This window comes from Daphnia pulicaria, chromosome 8 (assembly GCF_021234035.1).
Source record: "Daphnia pulicaria isolate SC F1-1A chromosome 8, SC_F0-13Bv2, whole genome shotgun sequence".
Taxonomy (NCBI): Eukaryota; Metazoa; Arthropoda; class Branchiopoda; order Diplostraca; family Daphniidae; genus Daphnia; species Daphnia pulicaria.
Window position 1 is genome coordinate 11,186,815 of NC_060920.1, and position 10,998 is coordinate 11,197,812.

A 10,998-nucleotide genomic window follows, 5' to 3' on the forward strand; every position below is an offset into this window, starting at 1 on the left:
TGGCAATAGGTTTTCCTTTTGCAGACTTGCTACCTGTACTGGTTGTAAGTTTCGTCACATACAGAAACAATTCTAAAGCGGGTAAGGAAATCATGAGTTGTGGCTTTTCGAAAAGTCCACTTTCTAATCTGATTTAATTCAGTTTTTTAAAGCAAGTTGAAAATCTTTCATTTCTCCATTTGTTTGTTGTGCCCTGTTATGAAAATGCGTGTTTGAGAGGGTCTCTACTATATGTTGCAAGACAAAAATGTGATCAAAACAGAAAATCTGAAATGGTAATAATGTACTAGTATGATAAATCAAGAAGGCTAGCATTTTGTTCTTGATGTCGAAGACAAGTGACATCTTATTTCGTGCTTCATAATAGAGCTTTTGTGGAAAGATCTTGTAAAGAGTTGTTAATTTTTTTTAATGAAGTATAACAGAAATTCCCTTTATTTTTTTAAAACCTGAATTGAAATCTTTGTGATGTGATGATCTTTGATCACTTTGATTTCTTTTTCTCTAGTTAAGGGTATATTAAAAGTAAATCATTATTGGTATCTTTTTTTCACATTTCAAAATGTTATTGGTTTATTAATGTTTTTTTGCTTGTGTCCATGGTCAGTTTGGTGGTACAGTGGTTTTGCAGTCATTTTCCAGTTGAGAGATGTGCTGTAATGGAGCTTGTGCAGACTTGCAGTTCAACACCATACTTTAATGTGTCATTTGCCTATTTTGATATCCATGCAGTATATGCAGTGTTCAACAGTTGGGTAATAGTCAATGTTGCCTGATGGCTGTCGGGCTTATTTTATCGGCTTCGTTTTGTCGATACGTCGTCTCTTGCTACCTGTACCGGCGTTTAGGTTATGCTTGAAGTTTCGTTCAGTTATTGACTTTTAATTAAAATATATTTTTTTTTTCAGTCTAATCGTTGCTGCCGTTCCATATACTTGATCCATTGGTAATACTGAGGAGAGACTGCTGAAATTCAAGACTCGTCATTTCGTCAATAAATTATGTAGATGTAGATATAAATTACAAGTGCATATCTGGGCTCCCTTCTTCAGTGGCCCCGTTTCCCTAAATAACCACTAACCAACGCCCGCCGGTGGTCACTCACTCGCTGCGACAACCAGGAGGAAGGTGTCTTCCCTTGCTTGACTGGCTGCAGTTTGAACCGGACGGTCTGTTAAAATAAGAATTTAAATCTAGAACAACGCCTCCTTTGAGCGGTCCGGACAATCCTGAATTCTTTAGGGTTGCCATTCCATCGAGGCTTAAACGAGGGTACGTAATTACACGTTAGTCAAATTGCTAAAGCTAAAATTCAATTGTTTGTATTACCCAGATGACGCGGAGGTGTTGCCCATTGACGGGTTTTGGTGGCAAGGAGTCACTGAACGAAACGCTAAACCAAATAAAAAAAAAATATTAAAAAAGGTAATGCTAGATACGACATGAAGCTTTTGCTTTCGCAGAGAATAATGTTTGTTTGTGTGCAACCAACGATCCTTTATGTATCCGAGCCGAGTTCTTTCCATCTATTCGGTGTGAAGAGAAAAACCCGAATTTCAACACATTTTCCTGCTTAGCAACGAAAACAAAGCGAGTGTCAAAACTCAAAACATCGTTTTACTTGCGCATATTTTATTGCGGTAGAAACGCGTTGATGTAACAGGGTAAATTTTTCCCTTTTGTTCATGCAGCACCAAACGACACGCGATAGGTTCTGGCGGTCATTATTCAAGATGGTAGACCTGTCCATGTAAAAGACAGGGTAAGGGTAGCTCCTGTAAATGTTATTCATTTATGTTAAAGAGCTGCTAGTAGGATCTCATCGTTGAATCTGCGGTTACAAAATCCATGGGCCTAGAGTTCAGGTATTGTCAATCTATCATTCGATTTGTGTTTTAGATTCTCCTAAATCAGTTGTGGAAATACGATTTTTTTTCCCCCGCTTCTCCTGGATGGTTATTTAGCATAATTTAAGTTCATTTTTGAGTTAGCGTTGTGAACGTAACGGACGAACTCTGACAGTCTATCGAGCTTTAGCAATTTCGTCAAATTTCTTATTTTATTAATTTTATGAGAAGCTTCGATTTGTATTTTTTTTTCAACTCAAACGGTTCGAAATTGAAGATTTATTCATTCACTGAATAAATGAGTCAAATGACTCAAATGTCAATTGGTATAAAGTGACTAAAGTTTAAGCTATTATCATTTATGATTTGATATTTATTTTGATATTGGATTTTGTAGACCCATCCCCAGCAACGTCAACCTGCAGGAAGAAAAAGACCAGTTTCTATGGCCTTCAGACTCGTAGATCGCGGAGATAATTACGTAAAACTGGCATGGGGTGGCGTAGAGGTTGGGTGAGAATGACACGTTTTTCAACATTATCAAGCAGGTAGAATAGCCGCAAGGGTAAGCTATTTAGTATTCATTTTGATATTGGTTTTTGTAGACCCATCCCCGGCAAAGTCACCAGCAGAAGGAAAGGCCAGTTTGCATTTCAATTGAAGGTCATGGAGATCATTACATAAAAGGTGTCATACAGTGGTGTAGAGGTTGGGTGAGAAAAGGACGTTTTGCATCATTATCAAAAAGGTAAAAAAGCCGCAAGGCATAAGAGGAAGGGTGAGAAAAAGTCGTATAAAAGGCAAGAGAAAATTTGACAGGGATCAGTCGAGCGAGTATCTCCGATACGGCAACAGCTGCATTCTTCGTCGTAATATCAGTTCGGTATCATGGGTAATTTTGAGTCGGAAATCTATTCTATCTTTGTTGTTAGTTGTTCATACGAATAGTTACATTCGAAAAATAATTTCCAATTGTTTATTGCATAGTTAATTATGGTGTTGTGTTGCTGTTGGGCGTCGTATCGTTGATGTCGACCACGAGAGAAAATCTTACAAAAGGAAAGAGAAAGGGCAACAGAAGTCAATCGTGTGTGCATCTCCGACCCGGCAACAACTGCATTCTTTCGTCGTATCATCAGGTCGCAATTACGGGTAAATATTCTACGTGGAATTTTGTATCAGTTTCTATTTTTTCTATCTGATAATCTGTCCGTTATTGTTGAATATTTCATATTGTCTGGTTAACTATGCCGTCGTGCTGCTATTGGATGTTGTATCGTCGATTTCTGGGTCGACCACTGGTGTACCGATGTCTCCTGGATAAGGCGGATACCAAACTGCAACGCCGCCGCCTTACTACACAACAATATACGCAACGACCAGTTACTAAACCGAGGTTGTTACTACACCGAGGTTGCACAGTTTGGTTTACAGTTAAACCACCAAGGATCCAGATAATTACACCACAACTTGTGATGCTCCTCGAGCTACACTACCAAAGCGCTAGAGTACTACACCGAGGCTCCTAAGTACTACACCACCAAGGCACCTGAGACTACGCAACTAAGTATGTTACCCCAAACTACGTCACCGAGGCTTCAGCTTATTACACCACCAAAGCTGTCGAATACTACACAGGAGCGCCCAAGTACGATAGAAATTAGTCGAGTGAGCTTCTCCGACACCCAACACGGCAGCCCCGAAGATTCGAATAAACTTCGCTTCAAACAGTGGAACGGCAAACAGTGAAGGTGAGCTCTTTATTATTGAAATTATGTGGAACATGTACTAATGACTTTCTGTTTTACGAACAAGAATTCTACTGCAATCGCGTCGAATTGAATAGCAAAGATAACACATTTGTACGTATACACAGCACCGTTAAACTTGACATGGTTGATCGGAAAGCAAAACTTAATGATGGCGGTACCATCACCTACGACGAATGCGTGATTGCCACAGGTAAACATTTTATGCCAAACGAAATTTGTCTTAAAAAGTCTCAATGATTACACCTTTGAAGAATGTTGAATAACTTTGATAATCTTCCTGCTCGATAGTATCTAAGAGTCTATTTAAACTGCTAGCAATTTATTTCTGTGAATTAGTTCTACGAATTCCTCTAAATATGGCCTTTATTTTCTTGTTAGGTGTTAAACGAAAACCTTTTCCAATCTCTGAGCGGTGCCCTTAAAGATGTCCACGAGCACGTAGCGCTGTTCCGCAACATCGATGGCGGTAACATAGGTCGAGTTCTCCGTTCTCCTAAATATTTGAGCCAATGGACAACCGAGAAGGTGAAAGCTGAAGGTGTTAATGGCTTGCGCAAAGCTAATGTGGAGGGTGCAATTTTCGAAGACTACAAGGTCGCATTGACCTTAAACAATGGTCAAAAGGTAAACAGTTATTTCTGTACATGTTTTAGCGATGTTAATTAAAATCTAAAATTATTTCAGCAGATTTAAACTGACCATGTCGTCGCTGCTGTCGGTTGGGACGTAAACACGGATTTGACTGTTGCTTTTGGTGTGGAAATAGAGGAGAGGACATTTTGGTGGTTATTGAGTGAATACCGAGCTTGAAGCACGATCGAACGTTTGGTTGGTAAGAATCCTTGAACATTTTATTTCATATTAATTGTACTACTATGATTAAAACTTGACCAACATTGACTGCTCTAATGTTGTTGTTAGATAGTATATGAAGTTCTTGTAAAATAAGATTTTAATTATTGGGTTTGGACTTTATTTTTTATTAGACTGGAGATGTTACGTTCTTTTGTGATATCAAATTGGGTCGCTGTCGTATGGAACATGATCACCATGCTGTTGTATCAGGGCAATTGGCTGGAGAGAACAATACTGGCAAAGAAACATGGATGAAAAACTCCAGTGTACTGTTACCGAGCGCATTCTTCGTATTATCGGGTAAATATTCTGTTTCACGGAGTTTTTATAAATTATTTGTTTTTATCTGTTTGTGTACCATATTGAATATTAATGTTCAAATTATTTACCGCATAGTTGATGTGAGGTCGTGATGTTGCCGTTTGCCGTATCGTTGAAGGCTGGGTCGATCACTGGTGTACCGATGTCTCCTGGGTATGGCGGACACCAAAGCACCACGCCACCGCCTTACTACACAACGACAACATTCGCAAAAACCGGTTACTACACTGAGGCACAATATTACTACACCACCAAGGCTCCAGAGTATTATACCGCAGCTGATGCTGCCCCGAGTTACATCATCAAACGTACTACACCGAGGCTCTAAAGTACTAAAACCACCAAGGCTCTAAAGTACTAAAACCACCAAGTCACCGGAGTATTACACGTATGTTGCCCCAGCTTGCTGCACCAAGGCTCCCAAGTATTACCTAGTTCCTAGCTACTACACCGAGGCTTCAACTTATTACACCACCAAAGCGGCTGAATACTACACCGAGCCGTCCAAGTACTACACCAACAAGGCTCCAGAGTATTACACCACAACTTTTGCTTCCCCGAGCCTCTACACCGAAGCCCCGAAGTATTACTCTGCCCTAAGCTACACAACTACAACTGAGGCGGCCAAGTACTACGCAGCCCCAACTTACTACACAGCGGCTGCTCCTTCGTACTACGTTGAATCGGAATATTATACCTTGGCTTCAGTTTACTACGCCACAACCTACGCTACACCTAGCTACTATACCGAGGCCCCTATGTACTACACTACCAAGGCACCTGAGTATTATAACACTACTTACCCTGCTCCGACCAACTACACCGTAGCTCCGAAGTATTACTCCATCCCGAGTTACTACACCACTAAGGCACCTGAATATTACACCACACCTTACGCTTCTCCAACTTACTACAGGGACGCTCCTAAATATTATAACTATGTTCAGATTTGTCGGTCATATCTTAATAGTTACTAATCACTGGGAATGGTTGATCTTTAATAGGGAAATAATTTTTTTTTAAACCTGGGTAATCATTGTGTACGACTTCTCTTGCCACCTAAAAGCCTTAAGACATTGCGACGTTTTCTTATTTTGGTTGGGTCTTTCCTATTTCGCATTTTGGAGGTGACTATTGCTCTAGTCGCTCCGCATTCCGATATATTCTAGTGTTTGGACGAACTTGATTTACAGGGTAAGTTACGAAAGAGACGTACTTTCTAATGTTAACAGCTCTCTTTTTAACTTAAGTTGGTGTAACAAAAGAGTTACAGATAGTGTGTGGTTCATCATAGAAGTTTTATTTGAAGAATCTGAAGTTGATCAGTCGCTGCCTATAACTTATGTAAAACTTCAAAGTTGTAAAAAATATACAAATCGTAAACTAAACATTAATTTATTACAAGTTTTGCGACATAACAAACACAAACATTAAAAAAAATAACTTTATTGTCCCACCTCCACCCACAATTCCACCACATTTTATAATCACATACATACATACACTTAAGATAACCCGTTGACTGCCCCGGCATACAACCCGTAGGTTGCTTTCTACTACTCTACGCGCCACGTCTGAAGAATCTATGACCAAGGTGGAACTTGCCATTGCTGACAAGTCCGGGCTGACACGGTGACAGAAGAATCCATCAACGCATCGACAAGGGGGAACTAGGGTCGTATGGTGCATTGCCTAACAGGCGCCTTGCAGCAAGTTTTGGGCTGGTGCGACTTTCCGACCCCTCGGCATACCACGAGACCGAACAGCGCACGCAGCCCGTTCTAAGGAGCAGGGAAGAACAAAGGCGTGGCAACCAACAGGTTAACTAACACTAACACATATTACCAACAACAAATAATGATCCGCGCTGACACTTTGGAGATACCGGCGATGTTTTGGTGTCAATCTTCTCGACGTCTCCTCTGCATCATCTGAAAAAAGAGAAACAATTCTTATTAAGTGACATGCCAATAAAAGTTAATTAATACATATAGGTACATTGATCTGTTATTTTTGGCTCAAAACTTTAAAGGCACGCTTTAAATTGCTTAAAATCTAGCTAACAATATTGAAAACTGTACACATAACAAAGCTCACTTGCTAGTCTTTTTTAAAAAATTCCGGAAGTAAACCGGAAGTAGCCACAGCGCCTCAACCATTGAGCTGTCGTCAAATTAAACCACATATTCGTGATCTCCATGAAATTTGGGGTCGATTAGGTGTGATTTAAACGAAATCCAAAATTTGGCCAAAATCGAGAATTTTCCTGAACTATAGTTCAGGAAAATTTTCAAAACCGGAAGTACGAAAACGTACAAAACGAAACATGAACTTTACCACAAATTCGACGAGGATTACGAATATGTGGTTCTTTCGTGCGTCAGATGAATATTTAATGAACTACTGACTGAAATGAGTAAACCGGAAGTAGAAAAAAAAAGCAATTATCGAAAATTTAACAAGTGAGCTTTGTTGGGGGAATAATAAAAGTCAGTTATCACTAAATATTTAAACAAAATAACTGTCGATAAATGTTTAAAGAGATGTTCAAAGTAACAGAAACTGACTGTTTTGACAGCTGTTTAGACTTTAGACTGCAAATTATCAAAAAGCCATCTAGCGTTAGAAAAAAGAAGCGGCCAAGTAAACTTTGTTTGCGCGCAAGAAGGGCCTAATTTTGGAAACTATTACACAGACACAGTCTAACGCAACTAGACTATTGGTAGATAACCTAAGAAAATAAGTCAATTGTTGGGTACCTAGGCATAATCCCGTGGTGAGTGACTGCAGGTGTGTAACAGCGGACGGAAGCAATCTTGAAGTGGTCCAGAAACTCGCCAAGTCGCCAGTGAAGTAAAATAAATCTTGTGGATAAAAAGATGAGCGTGCGTCGCAAAGATAAGGATGGAGAAGAATTTTGTTGGATGTCCCTCTTTCTTCATGGACAAAGGTCAGCATTGGCTTAAGGATCTATTATGTACTCTGTAAAAAAAATGTATTGCATTAATGAATTGAAAATATAACAGTTAATAAAGCATTTCCATCTTTACCTATACTAACAAGCACACTGAAGTGTTCATGATAAAAAACCGTAAAAATGGAAATCACAGCAACCAACAGCCTTACTCCTTAGGTTAAGGTAAATTTCCTGATGTTAAAGAAAGTGTCATTAAGTATTGCAGTAGCGTGGTGATAGGTTATATTGTTGCTTACCTTTATCATATGGGCTAATGGTGCTGAATTTAGTAAGGCGGTTGGTTTTGTGTGGTTGGTGTGGTAGCAGTAATGGGGAAATACCTTGTCTCCATACATTTGTATTCCACGACATGAGAGCTTCACACATTAGTTTTAGGCTTTTGACAACATGATGGGTCTATTGGATGGAAAGTGACTGAGTGCTAAGTCAACTTTTTGGAATGACTGACAGTATGCATCTTGCATCTAGAATTTGAAGTAACAGTAATTGAAGGTACAGTATAAAAATAAGGAAATTAGGTCAAGATAAACCTACATATCATAAGAAGTTCAATTTGTTACATGAAATCACAGGAATATAAGTATTAATTAGCATCCAATTGTTTCGCCCATTTTGCCTCGTTTCACGATGTAAAAACAACAAGGGCGACACTAACGACATCTAGTAATGAATTTTTAAATTGGTTGCAGTCACAGCTCATTATTATTGGAGTTCTATTGTCGCGTGTGGAGTTCTACTTCTACTGTCGAGCACTGGAGTTTCTACGGGTATTTTAAATAAAATATTGGGGTTCTATTGTCGGTGGAGTTCTATTATCGGGTATTTTTAATAATATTGAAACCAACTTAGGATTCAAAACTAACTAGTGTCGCCCTTGTATTTTTCCGAACGGTCTTTTTAATAAATAAAACACCTTTAATAAAACATTAGTTTCGAAGTTTATTATTATATAATATAATAATTGGGTTTACTAACAATTGATAGATTAAATTTATTAAAAAGAGCGTCCGGTACCAACTGCAGCCAGTCAAGCAGGGGAAGACACTGCTCGACTGACTCGACCAGGGAGATTACCCGACCATGGTTAAGAGAAACCGGAAAAAGAGCGAAGAGAGCCGAGGCCCGAGGAGCAGTTATTATGAGGGCAGTGTATCATAGTAGGCTTCCGGCTTCATGACCCTCCAACAGATTTCATCGAATCATGCGCCTTGCAAGTCCACGTTCGACCAAACATCTCCCTTCCTCCTGGTTGTCGCAGCGAGTGAGTGACCACCGGCGGGCGTTGGTTAGTAGTTATTTAGGGAAACGGGGCCACTAAGGAAGGGAGCCCAGATATGCACTTGTAATATATATCTACATCTACATAATTTATTGACGAAATGACGAGTCTTGAATTTCAGCAACCTCTCCTCAGTGCTACCAATGGATCAAGTATATGGAACGGCAGCAAACGATTAAACTGAAAAAAGAATAGATTTTAATTAAGAGTCAATAACTGAACGAAACATCAAGCATTACCTAAACGCCGGTACAGGTAGCAAGAGACGATATATCGACAAAATGCAGCCGATAAAATAAGACCGACAGCCATCAGGCAACATTGACTATTTTACCCAACTGCTCAACACTGCATATACTGCATGGACACCAACGTAAGCAAATGAGTAAATGACACATTGAAGTATGATGTTGAATTGCAAGTCTGTACAAGCTCCATTTGAGGGCATGTCTCAACTGGAAAGGGACTGCAAAACCACTGTAACACCAAACAGTAACACCATATCAGCTCAAATATCAAACTGATCATGAACTCCTACAAAGCAAAAGAACATTAATGAACCAATAACATTTTGAAATGTGAAAAAAGGGTACCTATAATAAAATTTACTTAATTTAAAATTAATTATTAATTGAAATGGAAAAATAAACCAGGAAAGAATTCTATACATCTACTTCCAATGTTATAAACACTTGCAATACTGAGTGGGAATTGTTGTTCTAGTTTGATTGGAAATGAAAATTGAAAATAAAAAATTCAGTGGAAGCTGACCAACAATGTGGCTATCTTAGAACAGAAACAATTATTTGGAAGGAAGAAATATCCCTAATTTTCTACATCACATTAGAGTTGAACTTGTCAATTGAATATAAAATTACAAAAACAAACAAAAAACACAGGACTTCCCAATTTACAACCAACCAATATCAATCAAATTACCAATTCAAGAAGTCTTCCTCAGTGACACTTTAACCCAGCTTGATAAACTGCATGCAGCAGCTACAGCTCAACTTGACTCGATCACACCTTTCACCAGCTGGCTGCAACAGAACCCAGTAATGACACAACAGCCATGAAGCTCTGACTTTGTTGTGTTCTCAATTTCTGCAACAGTCGGGCAAAGGGATCTATGTCTACAACCTGAACATCAACTAATAAAACCTATTACATTATTAAAGGGAAATTGATCAAAAAAATTACTTTACCAGCTCTTAAGTGTTTCTGCACGAGATGAGACAAACAACCGTATATAGTACAGCTAATAAAAATGGCCGACATTACGGCAAAATGAACAACAGTTTCAACCAACGTCACATTATTTGACGAAGTGAAATTATATGCCAGATTGCCTGGAAATTCAGACAGAAACGTCAAATAATAATTAAATTAAAGAAATCGAAACTAGCATTACCAATTACATTTCATGGCTGAAAACTTAGATCGAAACCCCAATTCCGTAATGATTTTGGACAGCGTCTCGGAAACATGTGGCAAATAGTTCGTCCTCACGAACACGAAGACTTGCGGAGACACTCGCGTCACCTGGTGGATGGGGGATCAATCCATTTTAGCCATCTACCGACAGCCAAAAGATTCCCTCGCGATTACCACGTTTGACTGTACGGAACGGATGGACTTTCCGAATTCTGTTTCCGAAGCTTAACATCACGACTCACGAGAATTAATAATCAGATACACATCACATACAAATAAATCTGATGAGATTGCGGGAGGGAACCCTTGCACCTTAAAAGCTCGCCAAAAAGGAATGGCGATCGTAAAACTCCAAAGAAAGAAGAACTCCACCGACAATAGAACCCCAATATTCTAAATAATTTTTAAAAATTTCTTTGTATGTGACAGTAGAACTCCAACGACAGTAGAACTCTAAAGACATTAGAACTCTTTTTTAAATATTATTAAAAATACCCGACAATAGAACTCCAG

At 39.0% G+C, this 10,998-nt stretch overlaps 4 long non-coding RNA genes across 8 annotated transcripts; 2 read left to right on the top strand and 2 right to left on the bottom strand.

Moving 5' to 3' along the window:
- The first annotated feature begins 1,136 nt into the window (after positions 1-1,136).
- On the top strand, positions 1,137-3,392 carry LOC124311619. The gene is made up of 6 exons (XR_006910018.1): positions 1,137-1,272; positions 1,334-1,425; positions 2,245-2,395; positions 2,453-2,595; positions 2,835-2,999; positions 3,173-3,392. It is a non-coding gene; the product is annotated as an uncharacterized LOC124311619 (long non-coding RNA).
- Positions 3,393-3,398: 6 nt separating this feature from the next.
- On the top strand, positions 3,399-5,157 carry LOC124311593. 2 transcript variants are annotated; one of them, XR_006909951.1, is made up of 6 exons: positions 3,399-3,598; positions 3,663-3,809; positions 3,998-4,243; positions 4,304-4,451; positions 4,606-4,774; positions 4,871-5,157. It is a non-coding gene; the product is annotated as an uncharacterized LOC124311593 (long non-coding RNA). The 2 variants fall into 2 exon arrangements; XR_006909950.1 differs by having other exon boundaries at positions 4,307-4,451.
- Positions 5,158-6,476: 1,319 nt separating this feature from the next.
- LOC124311685 lies at positions 6,477-8,626 on the bottom strand. Its single transcript, XR_006910129.1, has 5 exons — positions 8,307-8,626; positions 8,009-8,229; positions 7,846-7,943; positions 7,555-7,777; positions 6,477-6,726 (listed from the first exon to the last, which is right to left on the bottom strand). It is a non-coding gene; the product is annotated as an uncharacterized LOC124311685 (long non-coding RNA).
- Positions 8,627-8,748: 122 nt separating this feature from the next.
- LOC124311602 lies at positions 8,749-10,602 on the bottom strand. 4 transcript variants are annotated; one of them, XR_006909972.1, is made up of 5 exons: positions 10,463-10,602; positions 10,257-10,400; positions 9,991-10,212; positions 9,291-9,585; positions 8,749-9,231 (listed from the first exon to the last, which is right to left on the bottom strand). It is a non-coding gene; the product is annotated as an uncharacterized LOC124311602 (long non-coding RNA). The 4 variants fall into 4 exon arrangements; XR_006909973.1 differs by having other exon boundaries at positions 9,991-10,191; positions 10,463-10,601; XR_006909971.1 differs by having other exon boundaries at positions 9,991-10,202; positions 10,470-10,598.
- Between the last annotated feature and the right edge of the window lie 396 nt (positions 10,603-10,998).